The sequence below is a fragment of the Bufo gargarizans genome, chromosome 3 (genome assembly GCF_014858855.1).
Source record: "Bufo gargarizans isolate SCDJY-AF-19 chromosome 3, ASM1485885v1, whole genome shotgun sequence".
Lineage (NCBI taxonomy): Eukaryota > Metazoa > Chordata > Amphibia > Anura > Bufonidae > Bufo > Bufo gargarizans.
This window is the reverse complement of record NC_058082.1, coordinates 6845439-6853807: the sequence shown is the minus strand read 5'-3', so window position 1 is coordinate 6853807 and position 8369 is coordinate 6845439.

Here is an 8369-nt window from a genome sequence, read left to right as displayed (position 1 = left end):
AGGACAAGAAAATGGCTTCTCCTCTGTGTGGGTTCTTAGATGGTCTATAAGATATAATTTCTGAGAAACATTTCTCACATTAAGTACACAAAAAATTACTTATTTCTGGTGTGAGCTCTTACATGTCGCGTAAGACCTGATCTCTGACTAAAACACTTCTCACATTCAGGACATGAAAATGGCTTCTTCCCGGCGTGAGTTCTTAAATGTTGCTTAAGAACCGATTTGTGACCAAAACATTGTTTACATTCTGGACATGAATATGGCTTATCTCCTGTGTGAGTTTTCAGATGATAAACTAGACCTGATCTATCGGTATAACATCTTCCACATTCCGAGCATGAAAATGGCTTCTCCCCTGTGTGACTTCTTAGATGATATTGAAGACTTGTTTTATGACCAAAACACTTTTTACATTCAGGACACGAAAATGACCTATCACCTGTGTGGGTTTTCACATGATAAGCAAGAGCTGATTTAAAGGTAAAACAACTTCCACATTCTGAGCACGAAAATGGCTTCTCCCCTGTGTGACTTCTTAGATGATTTTCAAGAGATGATTTACTATTAAAACACTTCTCACACTCTGGACATGAAAATGGCTTCTCTCCTGTGTGAGTTCTTAGATGATTTCCAAAAGTTTGTTTACTATTAAAACACTTCTCACACTCTGGACATGAAAATGGCTTCTCTCCTGTGTGAGTTCTTAGATGATTTTCAAGAGTTTGTTTACTATTAAAACACTTCTCACACTCTAGACATGAAAATGGCTTCTCCCCTTTGTGAGTTTTCATATGACTAGCAAGAGCCGATGTATTGGCAAAACATCTTCCACATTCCGAGCATGAATATGGCTTCTCCCCTGTGTGTTTTCTCTGATGTACAACAAGACTTGTTCGAGCTGTAAAACCTTTCCCACATTCAAAACACACAAATGGCTTCTCCCCTGTGTGAATTCTTAGATGTTTTACAAGATTTGATTTAGAACGAAAACACTGTTCACATTCAGGACATGAAAATGGCTTCTGTCCTGTGTGAGTTCTTAGATGTGCCATAAGATTTGATTTATAACCAAAACACTGTTCACATTCAGGACATGAAAATGGCTTATGTCCTGTGTGAGTTCTTAGATGTTCCATAAGATTTGATTTATAACCAAAACAATGTTTACATTCAGGACATGAAAATGGCTTCTCTCCTGTGTGAGTTCTTAGATGAGCTATAAGATAGTAATTCTGGGTAAAACATTTGTCACATTCAGAACATGAAAATGGCTTCTCCCCTGTGTGAACTTTTAGATGTTCCTTAAGACTTGATTTATAACCAAAACACTGTTCACATTCAGGACATGAAAATGGCTTCTCTCCTGTGTGAGTTCTTAGATGTTCTATAAGATTGTAATTCTTGGTAAAACATTTGTCACATTCAGAACATACAAATGGCTTCTTCCTTGTGTGACTTATTTGAGGCTCCATAATATTTGATTCCTGACCAAAACACTGTCCACACCCAGGACATGAAAATGGCTTCTCCCGTGTGAATTCTCGGATAAACAAGAGCTGATTTATGGTTAAAACATCTTCCACAATCTGAACATGAAAATGGCTTCTCTACTGTGTGAATCTTTATCTTTTAAGTTATGATTTCCTTAGGACAATATTTGCTACTTTCTAAATATGAAGAAATAGTCTTTTGATGTGAATTCTCTCATGTATGGAGAGACTAAAAGGATTATTTTCTACATCATAATAGGGAGATCCAGGAGATATCCATGGGAGCCTCTCGTGCCGTCTTCACCTGGAGAACAAATGACAGTTTTCCAAACAAAATAATTGATATTATATAATTTCTATGTGAAAACTTAAAATGAGCAAGATATCAAAAAATGTATTTTTCCTAGTCTCACAGAAAAGCATGAAATAAATAAAAGTAGTGCAATAAAATGCAGTCAGCAATATTGAAGCCTGTTTCGGGCCTGAATGACAAAGCGATTTTTTTGCCTCGTCACCTTCCAAGAGCTATAACTTTTTTTATTTTTCCATCTATGTAACCGTATGGGGGCTTGTTTTGTGTTTTATAATGGTGCCATTTTGGGGTACACATTACTGACAGATTAACTTTTATTAAAGGGGTTGTCTCAGACAATGGGGGCATATTGCTAGGATATGCCCCCATTGTCTTATAGATGCAGGTCCCACACCTATATCGGCAACGGAGCCCCGGAAGGCGTTGGCTGGAGGACTCCGGCCACCACCAAGCCAGCTCCCCATAGAAGTGAATGGGAGCGTACCACGCATGACCGCCTACCACTCCTTTTCAATTCTATGGGCTCAATGGAAATAGCCGAGCCAGCAGCCCCGTAGAAATGAATGGAGGGCGGCTGCGCATGCGCCCTCCTTAACTTTCGGGGCAATGTTCTCTATATAGGTGTTGGACCCACACCTATAAGACAATGGGGGAATATCCTAGCAATATGCCCCCATTGTCTATGATTTGTGGCTTTCATTTTTAAGCATAAATAACTCAATAACATTACTCTCTTGGTCAATATTATTACACCGATACCAAACACACTTACATTGTTTTTTTACACCATCGCTGAATTTTCTTTCTATGGAGCCGTATTAGGGCTTGATTTTTGCAGGAAGACTTGTTTTCATTGGTACACTTTTTAGATGGCAGATGTTGGCTAGGACGAACATGGAGAAAGCACATGTTGTTCATGCATGGATGTATCCAATGGGGGATTAGAGAGAGTTTAACCCATCCAATAAGGATTAGACATGTATGTACGGTTTAGGATGGCCATGTGTAGAAGATGAGTGGGGGCCTATCCCTATTTGAGTATTTTCCTTTGTGCGATTGAAGCCATTAATTCTCCCGGCTAGCCGCAATAAGCCGTATTCTTCCTGGTGGTATTCCACAAGAGCAGCAATTCTGCCCTTTTTAAGTGTTGTTGTTTTTTTTACTTTGATTTTTTTTATTTAATGAAGCATCTCATAGTGCCACAAGGACGCTATAATAGGCAATCTCACAATAAAAACTACTTTTCAGACAAGTTCCTCTAATCTCCTGTGAGATAAAATGTCAAATAAAAAACGTGAAACGTGAAGCATCAGAAGTCACTTTTTTCTGATCACACCGCACTCTGTCAGCGATCTCAGTGTGTAACCCGGTCAGTCGGATACACCTGAGGACCTCCAGGAGCAGAGCTCCGGCCTTCACCACTCCCCTGCTATCCTCTCAACCACCTTCAGAGTCTCCTGATCCGCTCTTGTACTGTCCAAGGTTAGTACCCACAGAACCACAGGAGCAGACGCCCTGTGTAATATCCAACTTCCTTTTATTAATTGTACTCCCAAGATAGACACTTGTTTAAAAGCATTTCATAAAACAACTATGCCCAACTGATGTCACCTCAAGGCTTCTTCAAGGGCTTCAGAGTAACTGATCACTCTCATCTTCTTCTCTATATCAAAACTCCTATATTTAAAGGGGTTCTCTGGCCCTAAGATGAAAAATGTGGCCTCAATCTAACATGTGGAGAGAAGAATGGGAGATCAATTCAGCAGCAGCATTTCCAGGATCCTCTTCACGGTCACCTGACCGCTCCTTCAGCATTTTCATAGCTTCCAGTCCAAGCCCGTCTTCTCTCTTCCTCTCTGAAGCACGAGATGGTCAATCATCATTGACGTCACCACCTCCTGCCGGCATTCCTTGTTTCTAAACCGCTACTGTGCATGCTGTCTCCAACCGCCGGCCGTCTGCTGATGTCCGTCTACTCACTCATGCGCAGTCTGATGCAAGTACTGTGCATGAATATGAATATAGTGATCTGTCTCTATGCTGTGGAGCACCTTGACTGTCACAACCGCACTTTATTCCTTGGAATGTAGTGAGGTAGGGAACCCACTGAGCTGAGAAGGCCAAATTCCTGGGTGATTATCTCAGAGACATACGGGCTGCATGGTGGACATACCTGGGAAGAGGGGCTGAAAGGCATAAACTTTGCTGCACACAGACAGTTAAGTGGAACTCTATTGAGGAACACCATCCAGGTAGGATGTTGTAAGGTGTATCCCTATCTCTTGTATCTCCATGGGGTATCGGCCATGTGCTACAACATGTCAGCAGGAGTCCCCCCCCCCCCTTCCCCCTTTAACTACTCCGGTTGTGATTTGTCTGTTTTATTTATATTTTTTACCACATTTGGTAAATATATTTATTCACTTAACCTGCGTAAGCTTATTTATTCTCAAATCATTTGAATTCACATTATAGGGCCTCTTGCATACGACCGTGCAGCTTTTTTAGTATTTTGCGGTCCGTAAAAAACGGATCCTCAAAAAAATACGGATGATGTCCGTGTGCATTCCGTTTTATTGTGGAACTGAACAGCTGACCCCTGATAGAACAGTACTATCCTTGTCCGTTATGCGGACAATAATAGGTCATGTTCTATCTTTGAAAGAAACGGAAGGCATACGGAGTACCTGCCGTTTTTTTTGCGGATCCACTGAAATTAATGGTTCTGTAAACGAAACGCAAAAAAGGGAAGAAAAAAACGTTTGTGTGCAAGAGGCCTAAAACAGCACGGAAGCACAGTATGACAGTTACAGAGTTCATGCACAGGATGGGTCCCCCGACCAGAACTGACTGGCTGTGTCGTAGATTACTATGATACATTCTCCACCTCATTGCGGGGGTTTGCAGTGCACGGACATCATCTTGTCCCCACGATCAGATACAAACTGACTGTATCATAGACTGTGTCCAATATAAGGCAGTGCTACTTGGATTCTACACAGGCGTCTGCTTCTGTTATTTCCCGGTTATTAGCCTAGGACAATCCAAGAGCGGATCAGGAGACTCTGAAGATGGTTGTGAGGATGGAGGCTATTCCTGGAGGTCCTCAGGTGGATACAGCCTGCGCCGTCTCAGGGTGGATCACACTCGGTGGGTCACACAGTGAGATTGTCCATGAGAAGAGTGCGGCGAGATCCGAAAAAGATCGTAAAGGTTTCTAATGCTCCAAGTTCCGCAATAGCTTTTTATTTGATCTCTTCTGAAGTACATGGCTTCATGCAGTGTGATGGATTTTCTAGCGTCTCTATGCTTCATCCGAAGTCGCTTCCTTCAAAACTTGGGAATAATACTGTACAGAGATCCGTCTCCGTACAGGATTAGAATGTATGGGCTCCCAGGAGCTGAAGTTAGTTATTTGCGACATCGCGCGTCAATTCGTTGAATAACTTTAGTGGTTGATTTTTTTTAATGGGAAACCACATTAAAACTTGAGACCGAACTCGGCTTCGGTTTCGAGGTACTAGTCAGAACCGAAGACGAGTTCCGTTTCAAATTTTAAAGTGGCTTTCCACTTTAAAAAAAAAATAAAATCTAATACCGAAGTTATTCGACGAAGTCACGCGCGACTTCCCGAATAACTTACTGTGTACAGTATTATTCCGAAGTTTTGAACGAAGCGACTCCGGGAGAAGCTTGTTTCGCTCGTCACTAGTATTTTCCTATCAGTTCTATAGAGATTTCCACCAGCAGAGGGGAGGGGGGGGGCTGGTCAGGACACACTGCATGTCTTCATCAGGCCGCAGCCTGCTCGCACCGACATCGGCATCCCACAATCTCATTCATGGGGTGCCGATAAGAGGCAGAGGGAGCCCCCTCCCTCTAAACCATTGCGGGCACTATTGACCGCAGCATCTAAGTGTTTAAAGGGCTTCTGTCACCCCACTAGAGTCTTATTTTTTTTGCTACTTATAATCCCTATACTGCGATATATCAATAGATAATGTTATTAATCATTTTTGTTCAGTAGATAATTAAAAAAAATTGACTTTTATCATATGCAAATTACCTGTCTACCAGCAAGTAGGGCGGCCTCATTGCTGGTAGCAGCCGCATCCTCATGTTGTTTGACAGGGCCAGCGAACGCGCTCGTTCTCTGCTGGCCCTGTCTGCATTCAAAATCTGGCGCCTGCGCCGTACCAGTCTTCAGTCGGCGCAGTCGCACTGAGGGGAGGACGCTCACTCGGCCGCTCCATCCTCAATGCGCCTGCGTCGGTGACGTCACATCTACACCCGGTGCAGGCGCATTGAGGATGGAGCGGCCGAGCGAGCGTCCTCCCCTCAGTGCGCCTGCGCCGACCGAAGACAGGTGCGGCGCATGCGCAAGATTTTGAATGCAGACAGGGCCAGCAGAGAACGAGCGCGTTCGCTGGCCCTGTCAATCAACATGAGGAGGGGGCGTCTTTATGAAAGGAGGATGCGGCGGCTACCAGCAAGTAACCGCCCTACTTGCTGGTAGACAGGTAATTAACATATTATAAAAGTCAGTTTTTTTTATTATCTACTGAACGAAAATGATTAATAACATTATCTATTGATATATCGCAGTATAGGGATTATAAGTAGCAAAAAAAAATTAAAAAAAAGACTTTAGTGGGGTGACACAAGCCCTTTAAATGGCTCGGGTCTTCTGTCGGTCGGTCCAGGAGCGGCACTCATGTGAGAGCCGACCTGCATGGGAAACCTGTGCAGTGCTTAGGCTGGGCCAGTGTAAAAAGGCGCATTGGTGGTCCCTAAGGGGTTAATTAGTAATAAGCGCTATTTAGTTGTCCCCACATCTCTACAACCCGTAGTCTTAGAATTATTCTATCCTAGAATATAAAGCACCTAAACATTTGTAAAAAAAAGAAAAAAAAACAAACAAAAAAAAAAAACACACACACTTTACACCCCACCGGTCAGACGGTGATGACCGATACAGAGGATAAGGCTGAGTTCACACGGGCGAGTATTCCGCGCGGGTGCAATGCAGGAGGTGAACGCATTGCACCCGCACTGAATACCGACCCATTCATTTCTGTGGGGCTGTTCACACGAGCGGTAATTTTCACGCATCACTTGTGCGTTGCGTGAAAATCGCAGCATGCTCTATAGTGTGCGTTTTCCACGCAACGCAGGCCCCATAGAAGCGAATGGGGCTGCACGAAAATCGCAAGCAAGTGCGGATGCGGTGCGATTTTCACGCACGGTTGCTAGGAGACCCGATCATTATTATTTTCCCTTATAACATGGTTATAAGGGAAAATAATAGCATTCTGAATACAGAATGCAGAGTACAATAGCGCTGGAGGGGTTAAAAAATAAAAATAAAATTTAACTCACCTTAATCCACTTGCACGCGCAGCCGGCATCTCTTCTGTCTTCTTTCTTTGCTGTGTGCAGGAAAAGGACCTGTGGTGACGCCACTCCGGTCATCACATGGTCCGTCACATGATCCATCACCATGGTAAAAGATCATGTGACGGACCATGTGATGACCGGCGTGACGTCACCACAGGTCCTTTTCCTGCACACAGCAAAGAAAGAAGACAGAAGAGATGACGGCTGCGCGTGGAAGTGGATTAAGGCGAGTAAAAAAAAAAAATAATGTTAACCCCTGCAGCGCTATTGTACTATGCGCTCTGTATTCAGAATGCTATTATTTTCCCTTATAACCATGTTATAAGGGGAAATAATACAATCTACAGAACACCGATCCCAAGCCTGAACTTCTGTGAAGAAGTTCGGGTTTGGGTACCAAACATGCCGATTTTTCTCACGCGCGTGCAAAACGCATTACAATGTTTTGCACTCGCGCGGAAAAATCACACATGTTCCCGCAACGCACCCGCAGCTTTTCCCGCAACGCCCGTGTGAACTAAGCCTAAAGCTCCTGGAGAACCCCTATAAAATATGGACGTGTAGAGGAAGCCCCCGGACGATATCTGCCCTGGATGGGGTGTGGATATCTTACATGGCCCGATAGTCCAGGAGAACGCTCGCTCCCAAAGAGCGAGCGAAACGCAGACCAAAGGCAGGAGCAGTGACGGGCAGGTTATCGCTAATTAGGGTCGTGTAAGGAAACCGCTGCACACGGCTCTGTAGAAAGAAAACTAAAAGAAAGGGTCTGGTCACTGAGGGGTGAAATCATGTGTGACAGGAAAGACAACACGTCTATCTTCTGTGTCGCGTCACTGGTGACAGCCATTACATAACACGCTGGGCGACACAAGTCTCCGCACACACCTCACACCAGTGGCGTACCTACCATATAGGCAGACCACGCAGCTGCTACGGGGCCGTGAGGAAGAGGGGCCGGCAGTGGAGGAGAGTCCCCGCCCCCTAATTGCTCCTGTCTATCTTTCTAAAGCTAAAGGACCTTTGATGATGTCATCACAGGTCCTATAAGGGAACTGCACAGTGTAAAGTGTAGTTCCCAGGTTTGAAAGGTACATGTTCCAGGACCTGTGATGACATCTTCACGGGTCCTTCACCCCTAACAGCAAGTATTAGAAGTTCACAATCAG